The following is a 24,419-nucleotide window of genomic DNA, read 5'->3' on the forward strand; positions in this document are numbered from 1 at the left end:
CCCTTGAAAACATCGGCAGCGAGTTCCAGGTCCTCGCCACATGCTGCGTATAAAAAGATTTTCCTCACATCCCCCCTGTATCTCTTGCACAAAACCTTAAATCTGTGTCCCCCAGTCCTTATACCATTGTTACATCGTTATATTATTACATCGTTAAATGGAACTACTTTGGTTAGTGTATTTATATTGCTATGTGGCACACTGAAATGCAGTGCAAGGTCGGACATCTTGTATCACTCCGCACCATGCGGCAGCAACATCATAAAAGCAAGAATACAACTGAGCGAAACTCATAAACTAAATGAGTTAGAAGTGTCTGTATTACATAGTAATAAGAACACAAGGAGACACAACATAGTGGCAGCGGTATAGGTGAGTACAACTTGTGCCATACGAACTACGAATAAGACGAAAAGTGAATATATGAGCTGATCGTGAGTGCCGGTGTCTGTGGTGATTGAGCGTGAATCATACAGGCAACTAAGATGGCGGCTGCCGCTGCACTGACTGCGCAAATGCAACCCCTCATGAACTGGGAAGCCAACGATATAGTGGAGGCATTCCGCAAGTTCAAACAGAAATGTGACCTTCCATTCAAAAGCTTCCTGAAGGGTACTGCCAACGAAGAAAAGGTTAGTTACATTCTGTTGTGGACAGGAGAAAAAGGTCTAGATTAGTATAATAGCTGGAGTTTGACTGAAGAGGAAAAGGAAAACCCTGCGACAATCTTTGAGAAATTCAGCAACCATCTAGAGCCTAAATCCAATCACCGTATACACAGATACAAATTCCAGAGTCTAAGACAGGAACTCGGTGAAACAGTTGACAATTTCCTGACAAGACTGAGAAATGAAGCCAGCAAGTGTGCATTTAAGGAAATGGAGGAAAGGCTTGTGGACCAGCTGATATGGGGGTCAGCGCATGCAGAGGTACAAAAAGCCCTGATAGGGAAAGAAAAGCTCGAAATATCAGAGGCTATAGATACTGTGAGAGCTCATGAAGCCATGAAGCAGCAAATGAGAACGCTGATTTCTCAAACAGCTGACATGCGGACGGCTTCTGAGACAGACAACAGAGTGGATACAGTGAGAGAAAAGTACAACACACAAAGATATGCACATGACAACGGGAGAAACATGTGCAGAAACTGTGGAAGACCGCACGATTATACAGACAGGAGGAAATGTCCAGCATATGGAACAAACTGCAATGCATGTGGCAAACTAAACCACTGGGAAAAGAGGTGTAGGACAAAGAAAGAAGGAACATATATCAAAAACAAAGGTGGACAGCAGAACCAGAGAAAGAAACACAATATCCATGCCATGGATGAACAGGATGATGATGATTATGATCATGACAATACACTAAACCTCAAAACCATAAAGGTACAGCTTCACGAGATGTCCAGAGCGGAAAATACTCTGAAGAGAGAATTGCACACCATCATCCAAATCGAAAAGAGGGTCAAAGGTCGGCACACAACCATCAACTTAAAGTTGAAGCTGGACACTGGCTCAGAGCAACATTCTCCCATTGAGACTGTACCAACAGATCTTTCCCGAAAACTTGAGAGAAGATGGCTACCCGAAAAAGGGTTGTTTAAAGGCAAGTAATGTCACGCTGACAGCATACGGGGGGGAGTGAGATTAAACAACTCGGAACAACCTTTGTCAAAGGGACACATAAAAGAAAGAACATCAACTGCATGTTCTATGTCACCGACACTGAGGGGCCAGCGATCCTGGGATTAAACAGTTGCGAGAAGTTGAGATTAATCTCAGTGAATCACGAGCTGACGGAAACACCACTGAAGATAGACAGCAACACCCCGCTGGAGAATCGCCCACAAATCGAGTAAAAAAGACTTGATAGACATGTATCCGGAATGTTTTGATGATACAGTGGGATGTTTCGGAGATTTCCAATACCACATCACCATCGATCCAGAGGTAAAGCCCGTTATCCATGCTCCACGAAAAGTACCCATCGAGCTGAAGACAAAGCTTGAAAGAGAGCTAAAGGAGATGGAAGAAAAGGGAGTGATCGTAAAGGTCACTGAACCCACAGACTGGGTAAACTCAACTGTGGTACGAGAAAAGCTAAACGGGCATCTCAGAATATGTTTGGACCCCAAAGATCTAAACCAGGCGATAAAGAGGAATCAACAACACTGACAACATTCAACACACCATTTGGGCGTTACAAATTCCTGCGGCTACCATTCGGGTTAAAGGTCAGTCAAGATATCTTTCAACAGAAAGTAGACGAGACATACAGAGGCTGTGGAGGAGCTATAGGAATAGCTGGTGCTATTCAGATCTATGAAGCAGATGAAAGAGACCATGATATGCACCTACATGAGGCCATGGAGCGTACCAGGGAGGCTGGCATCAAGTTAAATGCCGATATGTGCATAGTTAAAGTCAAGGAATGCCAATTCTTTGGTATGATTTACACACCAGAGGGAGTCAAGCCAAGTCCTGAGAAGATTGCGGCGATTGCTGAAATGAAACCACCCAAAGATAAGAAAGAGCTGAGGAGTTACCTCGGCTTGGTCCAATACATGAGTTCTTTCATCCCAAACATGTCGGAACATACAACAAATCTCAGAGAGCTAATGAAAGAAGACGCCGAATACCAGTGGTCTGAATCACATGAAAGGAATTTCAAACAACTTAAAGAATTGTTGTGCAAAGAAACAAGTCTGTCATATTATGACAGAAGAAAACCAGTCACTCTACAAGTAGACGCTTCTACCAGAGGACTAGGGGCAGCTCTTGTGCAGGAAGGAAAGCCAATAGCTTTCGCATCAAAGGCCTTGACGTCAGCCGAGACGAGATACGCCAACATAGAAAGAGAACTATTAGCAGTAGTGTATGGATGCGAGAAATTCCATACATACCTGTATGGAAGGCAGTTTACAATAGAGAGTGACCATCGTCCACTAGAACAGATCTACAAGAAGAACCTGTGCAAAGCACCTACAAGACTGCAAAGACTACTTCTAAGGCTCCAAAGCTACGACTTCACGCTTAAATATAAGCCAGGAAAGGAAATGGTGCTAGCAGATGCCTTGTCTCGATTGTCACCATATGAGAAACACGAGGTGGAGGGTCCAACAGTAAAATTCCACCACCTAGCGAGTGTTACCCCTACAAAGCTCAGTCAAATCAGAGATGAGACTAGCAAAGATGAGGAATTGCAACTACTCACACAACAAGTGATACAGGGGTGGTTGGAGAGAATCCAGAAGGTACAGGCGACAATTCGTCAATACTGGATGATTAGAGATGACACTGCAATAGAAGACGGTATTCTCCTTGCTGGATCGAGGATCATCGTGCCAAAGACGATGCAGACAGAACTTCTCCATCTAATACATGAAGGCCATATGGGAATGGAGAAATGCAAGCTGAGAGCCAGATCAGCTGTATACTGGATAGGCATGTACAAAAATATCGCATAGATGGTTTCTGCATGTGGTATATGCCAGAAATACAGAAATGCACAACAGAAAGAGGAGATGATACCTATTGAAATATCGTCAAGACCATGGCACACTGTTGGGGCAGATCTCTTCATGTGCAATCAAGAATGGTATCTCATAGTGGCAGATTACTATTCCAAGTTTCCTTTTGTGAGAAGGATGAAAGATCTGAGAGCCACAATTACCACCAGAATTGCAAAGAGCTTGTTTGCTGAACAAGGAATCCCGGAAAAGGTAATCTGTGACAATGGAACCCAGTTCACATCGAGTGAATTCAGAGCTCTGGCAGAAAAGTATGGGTTCAAAATAGTAACCTCATCCCCACATTTCCCAAGGGGACACGGGTTCATCGAAGACAGATCCAGACTGTCAAGAGAACTCTCATCAAAAGCAGTGAGATGGGGGAAGACCAAGACCTTGCCCTCCTATCACTCAGATCAACACCACTGAAAGCAGACATGAAATCACCTGCAGAATTGCTGAATGGGAGGAAGTTTAAGACTACCCTACCAGCAAAAATACATCCTCCCCAGGACCAGGAGGACTTCAGACAGAAGCTGGCAGAAGCACAAGTCGTAGGGAGCAAACATCACGACAAACATGCAAAGATGCTACCAGAATTGCTGAATGGGCAATCAGTGCATGTGCAAGACCCGGTGTTGAAAACCTGGAATCCAGCCAAGGTCATTGGAAAAGCTGATACTCCAAGATCCTACTTCGTAGAAACTGAACCTGGTAACCAATACAGATGGAACAGACTCCACATCAGACCTTCACCTGAACTGGTTAAGCAGCAGACAACATCAGCAACATTGACAACACCAGCTACCACAAGCAGTACAATGCCAGAAACAAACGCCACAAATCAAACAACCACGAGCATGCACACTCCAACTCCAAGTGCAACAGCAACAACAACAACAAGAGCGGAACACACCAAAACACTGCAGAGAGGAGTGGTCACCACCAAATCCACAAGATGGAGGGACAACATCCAACCACCTGAGCGATATCGAGAATAAGAAAAGAAAACTCACGATTCTTTGTATTTGATAATAATAGTTTAGATATAATATTTTAAAAATTAAATTAAATTTCACGTTTTTGTTTTTTTGAGAAAGAGGGATGTTACATCGTTAAATGGAACTACAGGAAACTTTGTGTTATCCGGAGGCTAAATGTCCGGCAAGCTCGAGCCACCGGCAAAAATCAGGAGACGTTTTGTTAGGTTTTTTTTCTTCTCGTGGCTTTTTTTTCAACAGTCAGGCTCTGCAAAGTCTCTCTGAAGCTGTTGCTAAGCGACAGAGACGCTTCCAAGGTATGGCCGACTGTTTAGAAGCTGTTGCTAAGCAACAGTGTTTGTTGCCAGATACGGAGCTATGCTTCAACATTAATGCTGGTTTGTCCGGCAGTTTTGAGGGAACGACAACAGCTCGGTCCCGTCGGTGCCGGATAGCACAAAGTTTCCTGTACTTGTTACATCGTTATATGGAACTACTTTGGTTAGTGTATTTATATTGCTATGTGGCACACTGTGAAATGCAGTGCGCAGTGCAAGGTCGGACATCTTGTATCACTCCGCACCATGCGGCAGCAACATCATAAAAGCAAGAATACAACTGAGTGAAACTCGTAAACTAAATGAGTTAAAGTGTCTGTATTACATAGTAATAAGAACACAAGGAGACACAACAACCATCAACTAGTGGGAACAGCCTTTCCCCGTCTAGCCTATTCAAAACGTCATAATCTTGTACACCTCTATCAAATCACCCCTCAACCTCCTTTGCTCTAATGAAAACAAATCCAGCTTCTCCAACCTATGCTTGTAGCTAAGATCCCTCATCCCCAGAACCATTCTGGTAAATCTCCTCTGCACCCTCTCAAGTGCCTTCACATCCTTCCTAAAGTGTGGTGACCAGAACTGGATGCATTACTCCAGTTGTGGCCTAACCAGCGCTTTATAAAGGTTCAGCATAACTTCTCTATTTTTGTACTCAATACTTCTATTTATGAAGCCTAAGATCCCATATGCTTTGCTAACCACTCTCTCAATATGTCACGTCACCTTCAGGGACCTATGCACATTAACTCCCAGGCCCCTCTGTCCCTGCACACTCTTTAAAACTGTGCCATTAAGTGTATATTGCCTCTCCCTGTTCCTTCTGCCAAAATGCATCACCTCACACTTCTCTGTATTAAATTCCATCTGCCACTTGTCTGCCCATTCAGCTAGCCTCTCTATGTCCTGTTGCAGTCGATTGGTATCATCCTCACTGTTTGCCACACCCCCAAGTTTGGTGTCATCGACAAATTTAGAAATTCTACTCTGTATTCCAATATCCAGGTTATTTATATATATCAAAAAAAGCAGTGGCCCCAGCACTGACCCTTGGGGAACACCACTGTCTACCATCCTCCAGTCTGAAAAACAGCCATTTACCACAACTCGCTGTTTTCTGTCCTTAAGCCAATTCCTTATCCAAGCTACCACTGATCCACTCTAAGCATACCCAGCCTTTCTAGTACATCCTGTCTTATCAATTTTCACCCCTTCCATTGCTTCTACCTTTTCCACTTCTAACTCCTTAGTAAACACCGATACAAAGTACTCATTGAGAATTCTAGCCTTGCCCTGTGCCTCTAAGCATATATCACCTTCTTTGTCCCTAATAGGCCCCTTCTCTTCTTCTTAGGCACCTACAAATTCCCCTCCAAGCCACACACCATGGACCTGTATCGCCGTTCCTTCACTGTCGCTGGGCCAAAATCCTGGAACTCCCTTCCTAACAGCATTGTGGGTGTACCTACACCATATGGACTGCAGCGGTTCAAGAAGGCGGCTCACCACCATCTTCTCAAGGGCAATTAGGGATGGGCACTAAATGCAGGCCTAGCCAGCCAGCGACGCCCATATCCCATCAATGAAAAAAAAAAATAGTTCCTTGGAACCGAGGATGACTTGCTTCCACATTAAAAATGAGTTCTCAGGTGACTGATGAGTCCAATGCGGGACCTGCAGTCTCTGTCACAGGTGGGGCAGATGGCGGTTGAAGGGGTGGGTGGGTGGGGTGCTTGGGTTGACGTGCGCTCCTTGCGCTGCCTGCACTTGGCTTCCGCTTGCTCCCGGCAAAGAGACTCGAGTTGTTCGACGCCTTCACTTTGTGTTTCTCCTCCACTTTGTGCGGTCTTGGGCCAGGGATTCCCAGGTGTCGGTGGGGATGTTACACTTTTTCAAGGAGGCTTTGAGGGTGTCCTTGAAGTGTTTCCTCTGCCCACCTAGGGCTCTCTTGCCGTGTCGGAGTTCTGAGTAGAGCGCTTGTTTTGGGAGTCTCGTATCGGGCATGCGGACAATGTGACCCGTCCATCGGAGCTGATTGAGCGTGGTCAAAGCTTCGATGCTGGGGATGTTGGCCTGAGCAAGAACACTGACGTTGGTGCGCCTATCCTGCCAATGGATTTGCAGGATCTTTTGGAGGCAGCATTGGTGGTACCTCTCCAGTGCTTTGAGGTGCCTGCTGTACATGGTCCATGTCTCTGAGGCATACAGCAGGACGGGTATACAATAGGCCCCACCCTGCCACTTACTATCAGCTTACTGTTTACATGCCGGTAGAAGATTTTTGGGTTCCCTTTTATGCTAACCACCATTCTACTCTCATATTCTCTCTTTGCCAATCTTATTTTCTTCTTCACTTCCCCTCTCAACTTATTGTATTTGGCCTGGTTCTCCCTTGAAGAATTCACCTGACATGCATCATACACCCTCTTTTTTTGTTTCATCATTTTCTCTATCTCCCTCGTCATTCAAGGAGCCCTTGCTTTGGTTCCCTTACCCTTCCCTCTTGTTGGAATGTACCTAGCCTGTACTTGGAACATCTCCTCCTTAAAGATCACCCATTGTTCCATTACAGTTTTTCCTGTCAGTCTTTAGTTCCATTTTACCCTGGCTAGATCCTTTTGCATCCCATTGAAGTTAGCCCTATTCCAGTTTAGAAGTTCCACTCTAGATTGTTCCTTGCTTCTCTCCATTGCTAATCTAAATCTTATGACACAATAATCACTCATACCCAAGTGTTCTCCCACAGACACTTGGTCATTCCCAGCACCAGATCCAGCAATGCCTCCATCCTAGTTGGGCCAAGAACATATTGGTCAAGGAAATTCTCCTGAACACATTTCAGAAATTCCTCCCCGTCCTTTCCCTTTACCCTAGCATTATCCCAATCGATATTTGGGTAATTAAAGTCCCCCAATATCACCACTCCAAAGCTCTTGCATATCTCTGCGATTTCCCTGCAGATTTGCTCTTCTACCTCCCTCTCACTATTGGAGGCCTGTAGAATACCCCCAATAGTGTGATCATACCTTTTTGCACCAAATAGATTCTGTCCTAGTCCCCTCAAGAACATCCTCCCTTTCCAACACGACAATGTCTTCCTTAATCAGCACTGCCTCCCACCTCCCTTTTTTCCTTCCCTATCTTTTCTGAACACTTTGTACCCTTGAATATTAAGTGCCCAGTGTAAGATTCGCGAAATTTTCATAAATAATCATGCAGGAAATTAGGGTTAATAAAACAGCTTTATTGACCAAGAGAAGCTTGTACAGAGAAACCTTTGATAAAAGGGCACACAAAATGGCCGCCAGACCTCGTGACCAGCTTCTGGGACCATTTGAATTTCTGTTACTGCAAGCCAGACAGGCTTGTGGATTAAGGACATTAAAGCCCGCTAAAACCAGTTTCGGGAAACCGAAACTCATGGAACTGAGTATACATATGGATTAGATTATAAGTACAGGACAGATTTGGGTAGCAGGATGAGACCCATCAAGAAATGGGCGGACAATTGAATGAACACTTAAACCCATTTACTGTACAAAGAGAAGCCGTTTAACAGCCATCAAGGGCAATCTCCAGACCGATCAATATACAAGCCGAGTTACGGTGACAAAGCAAAGACATTATCGGCCCAGGAAGGCCAGTTAAGCTATCACCGACTCCCGTTATGAAGACAAAACACCCCTGCAGAGAGTTCTGCCCGCCAAAATTATTACAAAGGCAGGACTATGATTTGGCGGGAGATAAGAATGTTCCAAAAAGGTATAACTGTAGATTGAAAAAGTCCATCAGTACGCTCAACGCTTGGGAGTAGCTTCGGAACTTCTACGGTACTTCTTCGAGTTCTCCATCGGTACGCTTCGGGACAGACTCCATCGGAACCAAGCAGCCCTTCGGTTCGAACCGTGTTCGGTGCTCGGGCAGGCAAGGCCCGGCCACGACGAGAAGACGACGAGGGTGGCCCGGGTACTTTTGTCGGGAGATCATCGACGACCCAGGCCGAAGAAGAAGACACCCTGTGCTCCAGCTCTGCTTCAAATCAGAAGGACAATTATGACTGTATAAAGAAAGCTTTTTGGGACCAGCGTCCCGCCCCGAGGAAGACCATCGGGAGATCGACGACCCAGGCCGGAGAAGAAGACACCCTGTGCTCCAGCTCTGCTTCAAATCAGAAGGACAATTATGACTGTATAAAGAAAGCTTTTTGGGACCAGCGTCCCGCCCCGAGGAAGACCATCGGGAGATCGACGACCCAGGCCGGAGAAGAAGACACTCAGGGCCCGGCACTCCAGTGTCTCAACATCACATCGGTAATGGATTCATCCATGTGCATCCAGTTCTTAAAGTCACGTCGGTAACGGATTCATCCGTGGCGAGCGCTCACCAAGGCTGTACCGGCTGCCTACATCGCAGGAGAACCAAGAGGAAAACAAGCTGCGCCAGAACTTTCCAAACCCACGTGACGACGGAAAGCTGTGTCGAAAGGCTGCAAACCCCTTTTCGCAATTCTTAAAGTGGTGAGCATGATCCCGAGTTCCTCAAATCGAAACTTAGTTAGGTTCTAGGGGAGGGGGGTTAAGGGTAGTTGTAATGTGTTACCCCTTTTACGATGTGCCGTGTGTTCCCCATTTCCATAGAGTTAAGTTTATAGATGTGTGCATGCTTGTAGTTGCTTTAATCTGTGCATATGACATGTATTTTATAATGCTGCAAACTGTTCAATAAAGGCATCCATTTCGTGCTATTCGACCTGGTCTATTGAGTTTTTCTCTGCACTACAGCTCCCTGCACCTAAGTCCAAGGTCGAGAACCGTAGGGGCGAGTGGGTCGCACCACTCACGGGTAATTATTGCAAGAAGCCTGGCAGGAGACCAGAGCAAGCAAGAGAAACCCCCTACACCAGTCCTCACCGTTTTTAAGCCACATTTCCGTTATTGCCACAACATCATATTGCCACACGACTAATTGTGTGTGTAGCTCACCAACCTTCACCACACTTTGTGCATTTATGTACATGCATTCTAAACCTATTCTTGAATTTTTCGGAGTCTTTCTTAGTCTGCTCCTATCTAATATGGTACTACTTCCGCCTCTAGTACTATTTTCTTCTCTAGTACTATCCAACACACTCACTCTTTTATGCACCTTATTCCTCTTTTCTACTCCTATATGCTGGTGCCCATCCCCCTGCCAAGCAAGTTTAAACCCTCCCCAACATCACTAGCAAACCTCCCCGCGAGAATATTAGTCCCAGCTCTGTTGAGGTGTAACCCGTCCGGCTTGTTTAGGTCCCACCTTCCCCAGAAATGGTCCTAATGCCTCAGAAATCTAAAGCCCTCCCTCCTGAGCCATCTCTCCAGCCACGCATTCATCTGTTCTATCCTCCTATTCCTGTACTCACTAGCATGTGGCATCGGGAGTAATCCGGAGATTACGACCTTTGAAGTCCTGCTTTTGAATCTCTTTCCTAACTCCCTATAGTCTGCCTGCAGGACCTCATCTCTCTTTCTGCCTATGTCGTTGGTACTGATATGGACAACGACCTCTGGCTGCTCACCCTCCCCCCTCAGAGTGTCCTGCAGCCGCTCAGTGACATCCTTGACCCTGGCACCAGGGAGGCAACATACCATCCTGAAGTCACGTCTGCATCCACAGAAACACCCATCTGTTCCTCTAACCAATGAATCCCCTATCACTATTGCTCTTCCACGCTTCTTCCTCCCCCCTGTGCAGCTGAGCCACCCGTGGTGCCGTGGCCTTGACTCTGACTGTTCTCCCCAGAGGAGCCATCACCCCCACCAGTTTCCAGAACTGTGAACCAGTTAGCGAGCAAGATGCACTCGGGGGATTCCTGCCCGACCTGCCTAGTCTTCCTCCTCCGTTTGGTGGTCACCCATTCCCTCTCTGCCTGCACATTGAGGCTGCGAGGTGGCCACTTCTAGAAACGTGCTTCCCAAGTATTTCTCAGCCTCGCGCATGCACTGTAGTTACTCCACCTGCTGCTCAAGCTCTGAAACCCGGAGCTTGAGTTGCTGTAGTTGGTGACACTTCCTGCACACGTGGTCGTCCAGGCCGCAAGAAGCATCCAGGATATCCCACATGGCACAGGATGTGCAAATCACGGGACTGAGCTGCCCTTCCATGCCTCTATTTACCAGACTATGGAGGTAATTTAGCAGAAATAAACTTAAAACTTAACATGAAACACTCAACAGCTACCCACCAATCAGCACTTCCCTCTATTAGATAGGCTATGAACTACTTAGCAGAAATATACTCAAAACAGAACAAAAAATAACCCCACAGATACTCACCCCTCAGCTCCCTTGTGCCAGCGACACCTTTGAATTCTGATGTCACTCCTTCATTGTGTTGCTTGCCGACTGTCTCCCTCGCAGGTAGTCCGCTCACTCACACTACCAGGCCTCTGCTCTGTGCTGCCTTTATCCCCGGTCTCCGACTCCATTCCTCCCGCAGAACTGCTCACTCAGACTGTACCGCTGCCCTGTGACGTCACACCTTATTTTTTGGAAATGGTGGAAGGTCCCACCGCCGCCGCCAGTGTCTCCAATTAGGTCCTCGCTGTTTAAAGTACTCTGCTGCTCTGGCTCTCCGCTCCCGCTGTTTAACGTACTCTGCCTCTCCATTCCCATTGTTTAAAGTACTCTGCCGCTCTGGCTCTCCACTTCCGCTGTTTAAAGTACTCTGCCGCTCTGGCTCTCCACTCCCGCTGTTTATAATACTCTGCCGCTCTGGCTCTCCCCTCCGGCTGTATAAAGTACTCTGCCGCTCTGGCTCTCCACTCCCGGTGTATAAAGTATTCTGCCGCTCTGGCTCTCCACTCCGGTGTATAAAGTACTCTGCCGCTCTGGTTCTCCACGCCCGCTGTATAAAGTACTCTGCTGCTCTGGCTCTCCACTCCCGCTGCATAAAGTACTCTGCCGCTCTGGCTCTCCACTCCCGCTGTATAAAGTACTCTGCCGCTCTGGCTCTCCACTCCCGGTGTATAAAGTACTCTGCCGCTCTGTCTCTCCACTCCCGGTGTATAAAGTATTCTGCCGCTCTGGCTCTCCACTCCCGGTGTATAAAGTACTCTGCCGCTCTGGCTCTCCACTCCGGTGTATAAAGTACTCTGCCGCTCTGGTTCTCCACGCCCGCTGTATAAAGTACTCTGCTGCTCTGGCTCTCCACTCCCGCTGCATAAAGTACTCTGCCGCTCTGGCTCTCCACTCTCGCTGTATAAAGTACTCTGCCGCTCTGGCTCTCCACTCCCGCTGTATAAAGTACTCTGCCGCTCTGGCTCTCCACTCCCGCTGTATAAAGTACTCTGCCGCTCTGGCTCTCCACTCCCGCTGTATAAAGTACTCTGCCGCTCTGGCTCTCCACTCCCGCTGTATAAAGTACTCTGCCTCTCTGGCTCTCCACTCCCGCTGTATAAAGTACTCTGCCACTCTGGCTCTCCACTCCTGCTGTATAAAGTACTCTGCTGCTCTGGCTCTCCACTCCCGCTGCATAAAGTACTCTGCCGCTCTGGCTCTCCACTCCCGCTGTATAAAGTACTCTGCCGCTCTGGCTCTCCACTCCCGGTGTATAAAGTACTCTGCCGCTCTGGCTCTCCACTCCCAATGTTTAAAGTACTCTGCCGCTCTGGCTCTCCACTCCCGGTGTATAAAGTACTCTGCCGCTCTGGCTCTCCACTCCCGATGTTTATAATATTCTGCCACTCTGGCTCTCCACTCCCGCTGCATAAAGTACTCTGCCGCTCTAGCTCTCCACTGCCGATGTTTATAATATTCTGCCACTCTGGCTATCCACTCCCGCTGCATAAAGTACTCTGCCGCTCTGGCTCTCCACTCCCAGTATATAAAGTACTCTGCCGCTCTGGCTCTCCACTCCCGGTGTATAAAGTACTCTGCCGCTCTGGCTCTCCACTCCCGGTGTATAAAGTACTCTGCCGCTCTGGCTCTCCACTCCCAGTATATAAAGTACTCTGCCGCTCTGGCTCTCCACTCCCGGTGTATAAAGTACTCTGCCGCTCTGGCTCTCCACTCACGCTGTTTAAAGCACTCTGCCGCCCTGGCTCTCCACTCCCGTTGTTTAATACACTCTGCCGCTCTGGCTCTCCACTCCCGATGTTTAAAGTACTCTGCCGCTCTGGCTCTCCACTCCCATTGTTTAAAGTACTCTGCCGCTCTGGCTCTCCACTCCCGCTGTTTAAAGTACTCTGCCGCTCTGGCTCTCCACTCCCGCTGTTTAAAGCACTCTGCCGCCCTGGCTCTCCACTCCCATTGTTTAATACACTCTGCCGCTCTGGCTCTCCACTCCCGATGTTTAAAGTACTCTGCCGCTCTGGCTCTCCACTCCCATTGTTTAAAGTACTCTGCCACTCTGGCTCTCCACTCCCATTGTTTAAAGTACTCTGCCGCTCTGGCTCTCCACTCCCATTGTTTAAAGTACTCTGCCACTCTGGCTCTCCACTGCAGGTGTATAAAATACTCTGCCACTCTGGCTCTCCGCTCCCGATGTTTAAAATACTCTGCCACTCTGGCTTTCCACTCCCGCTGTTTAAAATACTCTGCCGCTCTGGCTCTCCACTCCCGCTGTATAAAGTACTCTGCCGCTCTATCTCTACACTCCCGGTGTATAAAATAGTCTGCCGCTTTGGCTCTTCACTCCCGCTGTATAAAGTACTCTGCCGCTCTGGCTCTCCACTCCCGCTGTATAAAGTACTCTGCCGCTTTGGCTCTTCACTCCCGCTGTATAAAGTACTCTGCCGCTCTGGCTCTCCACTCCCGCTGTATAAGGTATTCTGCCGCTCTGGCTCTTCACTCCCGCTGTATAAAGTACTCTGCCGCTCTGGCTCTCCACTCCCGCTGTATAAGGTATTCTGCCACTCTGGCTCTTCCCTCCCGCTGTATAAAGTACTCTGCCGCTCTGGCTCTCCACTCCCATTGTTTAAAGTACTCTGCCGCACTGGCTCTCCACTGCCGATGTTTAAAGTACTCTGCCGCTCTGGCTCTCCACTCCCGCTGTATAAAGTACTCTGCTGCTCTGGCTCTCCACCCCCGCTGTATAAAGTACTCTGCTGCTCTGGCTCTCCACTCCCGGTGTATAAAGTACTCTGCCACTCTGGCTCTCCACTCCCGGTGTATAAAATACTCTGCCGCTCTGGCTCTCCACCCCCGCTGTATAAAGTACTCTGCCGCTCTGGCTCTCCACTGCCGATGTTTAAAATACTCTGCCGCTCTGGCTCTCCACCCCCGCTGTATAAAGTACTCTGCCGCTCTGACTCTCCACTCCTGCTGTATAAAGTACTCTGCCGCTCTGGCTCTCCACTCCCGGTGTATAAAATACTCTGCCGCTCTGGCTCTCCACTGCCGATGTTTAAAGTACTCTGCCGCTCTGGCTCTCCACTGCCGATGTTTAAAGTACTCTGCCGCTCTGACTCTCCACTCCTGCTGTATAAAGTACTCTGCCGCTCTGGCTCTCCACTCCCGGTGTATAAAATACTCTGCCGCTCTGGCTCTCCACTGCCGATGTTTAAAGTACTCTGCCGCTCTGGCTCTCCACTGCCGATGTTTAAAGTACTCTGCCGCTCTGGCTCTCCACTCCAGGTGTATAAAGTACTCTGCCACTCTGGCTCTCCACTCCAGGTGTATAAAGTACTCTGCCGCTCTGGCTCTCCACTCCAGGTGTATAAAGTACTTTGCCGCTCTGGCTCTCCACTCCTGGTGTATAAAGTACTCTGCCGCTCTAGCTCTCCACTCGCGCTGTATAAAGTACTCTGCCGCTCTATCTCTTCACTCCCGCTGTATAAAGTACTCTGCCGCTCTGGCTCTCCACTCCCGCTGTATAAGGTATTCTGCCGCTCTGGCTCTCCACTCCCGCTGTATAAGGTATTCTGCCGCTCTGGCTCTTCACTCCCGCTGTATAAAGTACTCTGCCGCTCGGGCTCTCCACTCCCGCTGTATAAGGTATTCTGCCGCTCTGGCTCTTCACTCCTGGTGTATAAAGTACTCTGCCACTCCGGCTCTCCACTCCCGGTGTATAAAGTACTCTGCCGCTCTAGCTCTCCACTCCCACTGTATAAAGTACTCTGCCGCTCTGGCTCTCCACTCCCGCTGTATAAAGTACTCTGCCGCTCTGGCTCTCCACTCCCGGTGTATAAAGTACTCTGCCGCTCTGGCTCTCCACTCCCGCTGTATAAAGTACTCTGCTGCTCTGGCTCTCCACTCCCGGTGTATAAAGTACTCTGCCGCTCTGGCTCTTCACTCCCACTGTACAAAATACTGTGCCGCTCTGGCTCTCCACTCCCATTGTTTAAAGTACTCTGCCGCTCTGGCTCTTCACTCCTGGTGTATAAAGTACTCTGCCACTCTGGCTCTCCACTCCCGCTGTATAAAGTAATCTGCTGCTCTGGCTCTCCACTCCCGGTGTATAAAGTACTCTGCCGCTCTGGCTCTTCACTCCTGGTGTATAAAGTACTCTGCCACTCTGGCTCTCCACTCCCGGTGTATAAAGTACTCTGCCGCTCTAGCTCTCCACTCCCGCTGTATAAGGTATTCTGCCGCTCTGGCTCTTCACTCCTGGTGTATAAAGTACTCTGCCACTCTGGCTCTCCACTCCCGCTGTATAAAGTAATCTGCTGCTCTGGCTCTCGACTCCCGGTGTATAAAGTACTCTGCCGCTCTGGCTCTTCACTCCCACTGTATAAAATACTGTGCCGCTCTGGCTCTCCACTCCCATTGTTTAAAGTACTCTGCCGCTCTGGCTCTTCACTCCTGGTGTATAAAGTACTCTGCCGCTCTAGCTCTCCACTCCCGCTGTATAAGGTATTCTGCCGCTCTGGCTCTTCACTCCCGCTGTATAAAGTGCTCTGCCGCTCTGGCTCTCCACTCCCATTGTTTAAAGTAATCTGCCGCTCTAGCTCTCCACTCCCGGTGTATAAGGTATTCTGTCGCTCTGGCTCTCCACTCCCACTGTATAAAGTACTCTGCCGTTCTGGCTCTCCACTCCCGCTGTATAAAGTACTCTGCCGCTCTGGCTCTCCACTCCCGCTGTATAAAGTACTCTGCCGTTCTGGCTCTCCACTCCCGCTGTATAAAGTACTCTGCCGCTCTGGCTCTCCAATCCCGCTGTATAATGTACTCTGCCGCTCTGGCTCTCCACTCCCGCTGTATAAAGTACTCTGCTGCTCTGGCTCTTCACTCCCGCTGTATAAAGTACTCTGCCACTCTGGCTCTCCACTCCGGCTGTATAAAGTACTCTGCCGCTCTGGCTCTCCACTCCCGGTGTATAAAGTACTCTGCCGCTCTGGCTCTCCACTCCCGGTGTACAAAGTACACTGCCGCTCTGGCTCTTCACTCCCGCTGTATAAAGTACTCTGCCGCTCTGGCTCTCCACTCCCACTGTATAAAGTACTCTGCCGCACTGGCTCTCCACTCCCGGTGTATAAAGTACTCTGCCGCTCTGGCTCTTCACTCCCGCTGTATAAAGTACTCTGCCGCTCTGGCTCTCCACTCCCACTGTATAAAGTACTCTGCCGCTCTGGCTCTCCACTCCTGGTGTATAAAGTACTCTGCCGCTCTGGCTCGCCACTCCCGGTATATAAAGTACTCTGCCGCTCTGGCTTTCCAATCCCAGTGTATAAAGTACTCTGCCGCTCTGGCTCTCCACTCCCAGTGTATAAAGTACTCTGCCGCTCTGGCTCGCCACTCCCGGTATATAAAGTACTCTGTCACTCTGGCTCTCCACTCCCGCTGTTTAAAATAATCTGCCGCTCTGGCTCTCCACTCCCGCTGTTTAAAATAATCTGCCGCTCTGGCTCTCCACTCCCGCTGTATAAAGTACTCTGCCGCACTGGCTCTCCACTCCCGCTGTTTAAAATACTCTGCCGCTCTGGCTCTTCACTCCCGCTGTATAAAGTACTCTGCCACTCTGGCTCTCCACTCCCGCTGTATAAAGTACTCTGCCGTTCTGGCTCTCCACTCCCGGTGTATAAAGTACTCTGCCGCTCTGGCTCTCCACTCCCGCTGTTTATAATACTCTGCCGCTCTGGCTCGCCACTCCCGGTGTTTAAAATACTCTGCCGCTCTGGCTCTCCACTCCCGCTGTATAAAATATTCTGCCGCTCTGGCTCTCCACTCCCGCTGTATAAAGTACTCTGCTGCTCTGCTCTCCACTCCCGCTGTATAAAGTACTCTGCCGCTCTGGCTCTCCACTCCCGGTGTATAAAGTACTCTGCCGCTCTGGCTCTCCACTCCTGGTGTATAAAGTACTCTGCCGCTCTGGCTCTCCACTCACGCTGTTAAAGCAATCTGCCGCTCTGGCTCTCCACTCCCGTTGTTTAATACACTCTGCTGCTCTGGCTCTCCACTCCCGATGTTTATAATATTCTGCCACTCTGGCTCTCCCCTCCCGCTGCATAAAGTACTCTGCCGCTCTGGCTCTCCACTCCCATTGTTTAAAATACTCTGCCGCTCTGGCTCTCCACTCCCGATGTTTAAAGTACTCTGCCGCTCTGGCTCTCCACTCCCGCTGTTTATAATACTCTGCCGCTCTGGCTCTCCACTCCCGCTGTTTAAAATACTCTGCCGCTCTGGCTCTCCACTCCCGCTATATAAAGTACTCTGCCGCTCTGGCTCTCCACTCCTGGTGTATAAAGTACTCTGCCGCTCTAGCTCTCCACTCCCGGTGTATAAAATAGTCTGCCGCTTTGGCTCTTCACTCCCATTGTTTAAAGTACTCTGCCGCTCTGGCTCTTCACTCCTGGTGTATAAAGTACTCTGCCACTCTGGCTCTCCACTCCTGGTGTATAAAGTACTCTGCCGCTCTAGCTCTCCACTCCCGCTGTATAAAGTATTCTGCCGCTCTGGCTCTTCACTCCCGCTGTATAAAGTACTCTGCCGCTCTGGCTCTCCACTCCCATTGTTTAAAGTACTCTGCCGCTCTGGCTCTTCACTCCTGGTGTATAAAGTACTCTGCCACTCCGGCTCTCCACTCCCGGTGTATAAAGTACTCTGCCGCTCTAGCTCTCCACTCCCGCTGTATAAGGTATTCTGTCGCTCTGGCTCTCCACTCCCACTGTATAAAGTACTCTGCCGCTCTGGCTCTCCACTCCAGGTGTATAAAGTACTCTGCCACTCTGGCTCTCCACTCCCGCTGTATAAAGTACTCTGCTGCTCTGGCTCTCCACTCCCGGTGTATAAAGTACTCTGCCGCTCTGGCTCTTCACTCCCACTGTATAAAGTATTCTGCCGCACTGGCTCTTCACTCCCACTGTATAAAGTATTCTGCCTCTCTGGCTCTCCACTCCAGGTGTATAAAGTACTCTGCCACTCTGGCTCTCCACTCCCGCTGTATAAAGTAATCTGCCACTCTGGCTCTCCACTCCCGCTGTATAAAGTACTCTGCCGCTCTGGCTCTTCACTCCCACTGTATAAAGTAGTCTGCCTCTCTGGCTCTCCACTCCGGCTGTATAAAGTACTCTGCCGCTCTGGCTCTCCACTCCCGGTGTATAAAGTACTCTGCCGCTCTGGCTCTCCACTCCCACTGTATAAATTACTCTGCCGCTCTGGCTCTCCACTCCCGGTGTATAAAGTACTCTGCTGCTCTGGCTCTCCACTCCCGCTGTTTAAAATAATCTGCCGCTCTGGCTCTCCACTCCCGCTGTATAAAGTACTCTGCCTCTCTGGCTCGCCACTCCCGCTCTGTTTAAAGTACTCTGCTGCCCTGGATCTCCACTCCCGCTCTGTTTAAAGTACTCTGCCGCTCTGGCTCTCCACTCCCGTTGTTTAAAATACTCTGCCGCTCTGGCTCTCCACTTCCGGTGTTTAAAATACTCTGCCGCTCTGCCTCTCCACTCACGCTGTATAAAGTACTCTGCCACTCTGGCTCTCCACTCCCGGTGTATAAAATACTCTGCCGCTCTGGCTCTTCACTCCCACTGTATAAAGTATTCTGCCGCACTGGCTCTCCACTCCGGCTGTATAAAGTACTCTGTCGCTCTGGCTCTCCACTCCCGCTGTATAAAGTACTCTGCCACTCTGGCTCTCCACTCCCAGTGTATAAAGTACTCTGCCGCTCTGGCTCTCCATGCCCGCTGTATAAAGTACTCTGCCGCTCTGGCTCTCCACTCCTGGTGTATAAAGTACTCTGCCGCTGTGGCTCTCCGCTCCCGCTGTATAAAGTACTCTGCCACTCTGGCTCTCCACTCCCGGTGTATAAAGTACACTGCCGCTCTGGCTCTTCACTCCCGCTGTATAAAGTACTCTGCCGCTCTGGCTCTCCACTCCCGGTGTATAAAGTACTCTGCCGCTCTGGCTCTCCACTCCCGGTGTATAAAGTACTCTGCCGCTCTGGCTCGCCACTCCCGGCATATAAAGTACTCTGTCACTCTGGCTCTCCACTCCCGCTGTTTAAAATAATCTGCTGCTCTGGCTCTCCACTCCCGCTGTTTAAAATAATCTGCCGCTCTGGCTCTCCACTCCCGCTGTATAAAGTACTCTGCCTCTCTGGCTCTCCACTCCCGCTCTGTTTAAAATACTCTGCCGCTCTGGCTCTCCACTCCCGGTGTTTAAAATACTCTGCCGCTCTGGCTCTCTACTCACGCTGTATAAAGTACTCTGCCGCTCTGGCTCTCCACTCCCGCTGTACAAAGTACTGTGCCTCTCTGGCTCTCCACTCCCGATGTTTAAAGTACTCTGCCGCTCTGGCTCTCCACTCCCGCTGTTTAAAATACTCTGCCGCTCTGGCTCTTCACTCCCGCTGTATAAAGTACTCTGCCGCTCTGGCTCTCCACTCACGCTGTATAAAGTACTCTGCCGCTCTGGCTCTCCACTCCCACTGTATAAAGTACTCTGCCGCTCTGGCTCTCCGCTCCCGATGTTTAAAATACACTGCCGCTCTGGCTCTCCACTCCCGCTGTTTAAAATACTCTGCCACTCTGGCTCTTCACTCCCGCTGTATAAAGTACTCTGCCGCTCTGGCTCTCCACTCCCGTTGTTTATAATATTCTGCCGCTCTGGCTCTCCACTCACGCTGTATAAAGTACTCTGCCGCTCTGGCTCTCACTCCCGATGTTTAAAGTACTCTGTCACTCTGGCTCTCCACTCCCGCTGTTTAAAATACTCTGCCACTCTGGCTCTTCACTCCCCCTGTATAAAGTACTCTGCCGCTCTGGCTCTCCACTCCCGCTGTATAAAGTACTCTGCCGCTCTGGTTCTCCACTCCCGCTGTTTAAAGTACTCTGCCGCTCTGGCTCTCCACTCCTACTGTATAAAGTACTCTGCCGCTCTGGCTCTCCACTCCCACTATATAAAGTACTCTTCCGCTCTGGCTCTCCACTCCGCCGTATAAAGTACTCTGTCCAACAAACCACATGACTAAAGGCTCAGCTGACAAGGAATGCTAACTAAATTTAAAGGAATGTGGCCACTTAAAGGAGCTGATTACAGGGCAACAATTTTGTTACCAATTATAAAGGGTATAAATATTTTGAATGTATATTTCGTATGAACAATACATCAGTCCTTTAGTTCATAAACCTGTGGACAACATACTGGCTTATAGATTGCAAGAAGACAGAACAAAAAACATTGGGCTGAATTTTCTGTGGTGGTAGCGGGTGCGATCGGTGGCGGGCCAGGTGGGAAATAAAAAATTTTTTGACAGCGGGTCAGGAACCACGCGCCTTCCCCACAGGTGCATCTGTCATCTTTGGAGCTGACCCAACCTGCCGCGGCAGGGGACCCAATTGAAATCATTATGAGGTACTTTACAGGCACTTAAGAGCCTTTTTCCCCCTCCTTTTTAAATTTCCCTGCATGGTCATGGGATTCACACAGCTCAGGAACCACGTCTCTCAACCTGAGGCATGATTTCTGTGGCCATTGTTCCAGCTGATTACTTAACAGCGTGGAAAACAAACCAAAATAAATACATGTTGATTATATCAGCTAACAGATTGATGGAGATTCTGTTCTACCTGAAAAGCTACTGGTATATGTTACTTCAGAAGTTCCTGAAGGGATGTAAATGGTGGCCACATAAAGCATTATCGGGCCCTGCTGTCATCTGCCAAAATTGCTCACTATTCCAGAATCCTTCTGGAATGCAAAGATAAACTCCAGCTCCTATTCTCTACTGCTAACTGTCTTCTTAAATCCCTCTCCCCTGTCTCCTCCACTCTTGAAGGGATAATTACAAGCCCTAGCCCTTTTCGGGCTACCCCAGATCAGACGTATTCCCTAGACGTTCACCTTCAACTAAAGTTAAAGATAGCCAAATTCTATAAGACGCTTAAATGGGTCTAAAGGTTCAGGCTATCTCTCCCTAAAGGAAAGGAACGACTGAAGATGTTACCGTCCTCCGGATAGCACTTTTAATAAGTTTAACTAGACTGTAACCTTCCGGATATTATGAGGGTCCAGAATACCCCCCAGAACTCTGCAACTCTTCACCAAAGAATGTACAGAGATTTGAGTTTGCGAGTTTGATACAGAAATACTAATTTGTGACAATTCTAAAAATAAATAAATTTATTAAAGAACCGACATGTATTTAACAGCTGGTGAGTCCATCGCAACATTACAGTTCAAAAACAAATAGCTTACATTTCTTATTTCTCAGAGATCCTTATTTTCAAATCTTAACTTCATTACATTTCTACATTTCTTACTTATTTCTAAATCCAGAACACCCACCAAAATCAAATTAAAAGTACCTCTTTGATCCCCGAGACTCAAAGTTAAAAACTTACAGAGATGCCTCTGAAGAGTGAGAAAATTGCTTGGCCCATTCAGCGACTTCTGATTTCCCAGTTGAAAATCCTATCTTTTATATTCTTTTTTAGTGGTTTAGTCTTTGAAGTTTTCTGCTGATGTAGGCTAATTATCTTATTCATTCTCTCTGTTGAATTCTTACTGATCTTATTGTCAATTTAGCTGCTGCATGCATCATTATGTCTCTACCTTTAGGTGTTCCAAAAACTTATCATAAAACACTATGACAGTAGTCTTTATTTGATGTCATTCTTATCGAAGATCTTTCATTCAATTCTTAATATTGGCTTAACTGGTTATAACCACAGACGTCGTGACTCCGTGGTGTTCCAAGTTCAATACAAAAACCATTTGATTGCTTGGTGCAGCTATTGAAGTCATATCTTCAAAGTGTTCTGCAGGTATCATATTTACTATATGTAAATCAAAACCACTTTCACCAGGATGTTTCATACATTTCTAGCTATCTCAATTGGTTGCATATTTAATCATATTCCCTGTCTTATTTGATGTTACTTTTACAAAGGCACATAGATTTTTAATATTCTGTGTTTCTGTTCGAAGTGTCAGTTTCTAACACTTTACTTGGGTCATTCCATTGTGTTGGTTCCAAACCGCAGACCTTTCGGAAGCAAGCCTTTGCTTTTTCAATAGGGCCATTGTTTTAGCATTAACGATCAATTCCCATTTCAAAGCTTGTGTGGTTTACAACTTGTGTTATCAAACCAACCCATCTCAGAAGCCTGTTTTCTGTTTGCAGCCTGTGTCTCCGAGGCTTTAGATTTTTAAACCCAGTATATCATTGTGGTGATTGTTCTTGTTTTATAAGAAGCATTGTAATCGGTTGCCTCCTCTGCGACCATTCAGCCTTTAGATAGGGCGTTTATTGCATCAGTTTCTGCCGCCTTTTCCCATGGCCTAAACAAAGCTATAGTTATGGCCCAAGTTAATGGGTTAGAAGTGAAGGCCCTTATAGATATGGGCAGTACTGAGAGCTTTATAAGTCTTCAGTTTGTGAGGGAGAAGCGTTTGAAAATTTCGCCTGTTTCCTATCAGGTGTGTATGGCTCAGACGACTCTCACCTCACAAGTAGCTGGTTGTTGCCTTGTGAAATTAATTCTCCTAGGTAATACATATACTGATATATGCCTATCCGTTCTGCGTAATCTCTGTGCGGACATTTTGATTGGTCATGATGTGCTTCAATTACATGAGTCCCTCAGTCTTTCTTTCGGAGGAACTAAGCCACCTTTGTCTATTTGTGGATTAACTTCTTTATTCATTTCTCCATGATCACTTTTTCCAATTTGATGCCGGACTGTAAGCCAATTGCTACCAAGTCAAGAAGGTATAGCAGTCAGGATAAAGAATTTATTAATTCTGAAGTTCAACGTCTTTTATCGGAAGGAATCATTGAACCTAGTTTTTTGCCCTGGCGGGCACAGGTAGTTGTCACCACTAATGAGAGACATAAGAAGCGAATGGTGATAGACTACTCTCAAACTATTAACAGGTATACTCAATTAGATGCGTACCCCCTGCCTAAGATTGATGAGCTTATCAATAAAGTATCTCAATATAAGGTTTTTAGCACTATTGACCTAAAGAGTGCTTATCATCAGATTCCTATCACTAAGAGGGACAAACCATATACGGCCTTTGAAGCTGGCGGAAAGCTGTACCAGTTTTGCTGAGTACCATTCGGTGTTACTAACGGTGTCGCCTGTTTTCAATGGGCAATGGATGCTTTTATAAGTGATAACTCTCTCTCTGACACCTTCTCATATTTAGATGACATCACGGTGTGTGGCAAATCAAGGGTGGAGCACGATTTTAATCTAGAAAGATTCCTTCAAGTTGCGGAAAAAGTTGGCTTAACTTTCAATAAAGAGAAGTGTATCTTTTCGACCACCAAGGTAAATTTACTGGGGTATATTATCTCGGGAAACAAGATTAAACCAGATCCAGAATGGCTGCGACCAGTGATTGATTTACCTTGCCCTATTAATTCTAAGGCCTTGCAACGAGTTTTTGGACTGTTTTCTTATTATTCTAATTGGATTGCAAACTTCTCGCAGAAGATCCAGCCCCTTATTTGGGTTACGACATATCCTCTATCATGGGAGGCCAGGATGTGTTTTGATAATCTTAAAAAGGATATCCTTGGAGCAGTTGTGCATTCTATTGATGAGCAGGTTCCCTTTGTGATTGAGACGGACGCTTCCGATTTTGCAATTGGGGCTACCCTGAACCAAAATGGAAGACCTGTGGCCTTTTTCTCACGTACTCTGAGCAATAGTGAGCAGAGACATTCATCAATAGAGAAAGAGGCGTACGCAATAGTAGAAGCAGTGCGTAAATGGAGACATTATTTATCTGGGCGACATTTTACATTAGTAACTGACCAAAAATCTGTGTCCTTCATGTTTGATGTCAAACATTTCGGAAAGATTAAGAATGATAAAATAATGAGGTGGAGGATCGAGTTGGCATGCTACCATTTCGATATAGTCTATCGTCCGGGGAAGGATAATGTTGCCGCTGATGCGCTGTCGAGGGCTTATTGTTCTGTGCTTCACGGAGATACGCTTATTAATCCTCATAATGCTTTGTGCCATCCTGGTGTTACGAGGATGATACACTTCGTACGCAGTAAGAATTTGCCCTTTTCAGTTGAAGACATCAAGCGGATGACTTCGTCATGTTCTGTCTGCGCCCGCTGTAAACCAAATTTCTTTAAGCCTCAACGAGCTCATCTTATAAAGGCTACTTCTCCCTTTGAACGCCTGAGCATTGATTTTAAGGG

The sequence above is a fragment of the Somniosus microcephalus genome, chromosome 2 (genome assembly GCF_052327205.1).
Source record: "Somniosus microcephalus isolate GS21.2 chromosome 2, FLI_Smic_1.0, whole genome shotgun sequence".
Taxonomy (NCBI): domain Eukaryota; kingdom Metazoa; phylum Chordata; class Chondrichthyes; order Squaliformes; family Somniosidae; genus Somniosus; species Somniosus microcephalus.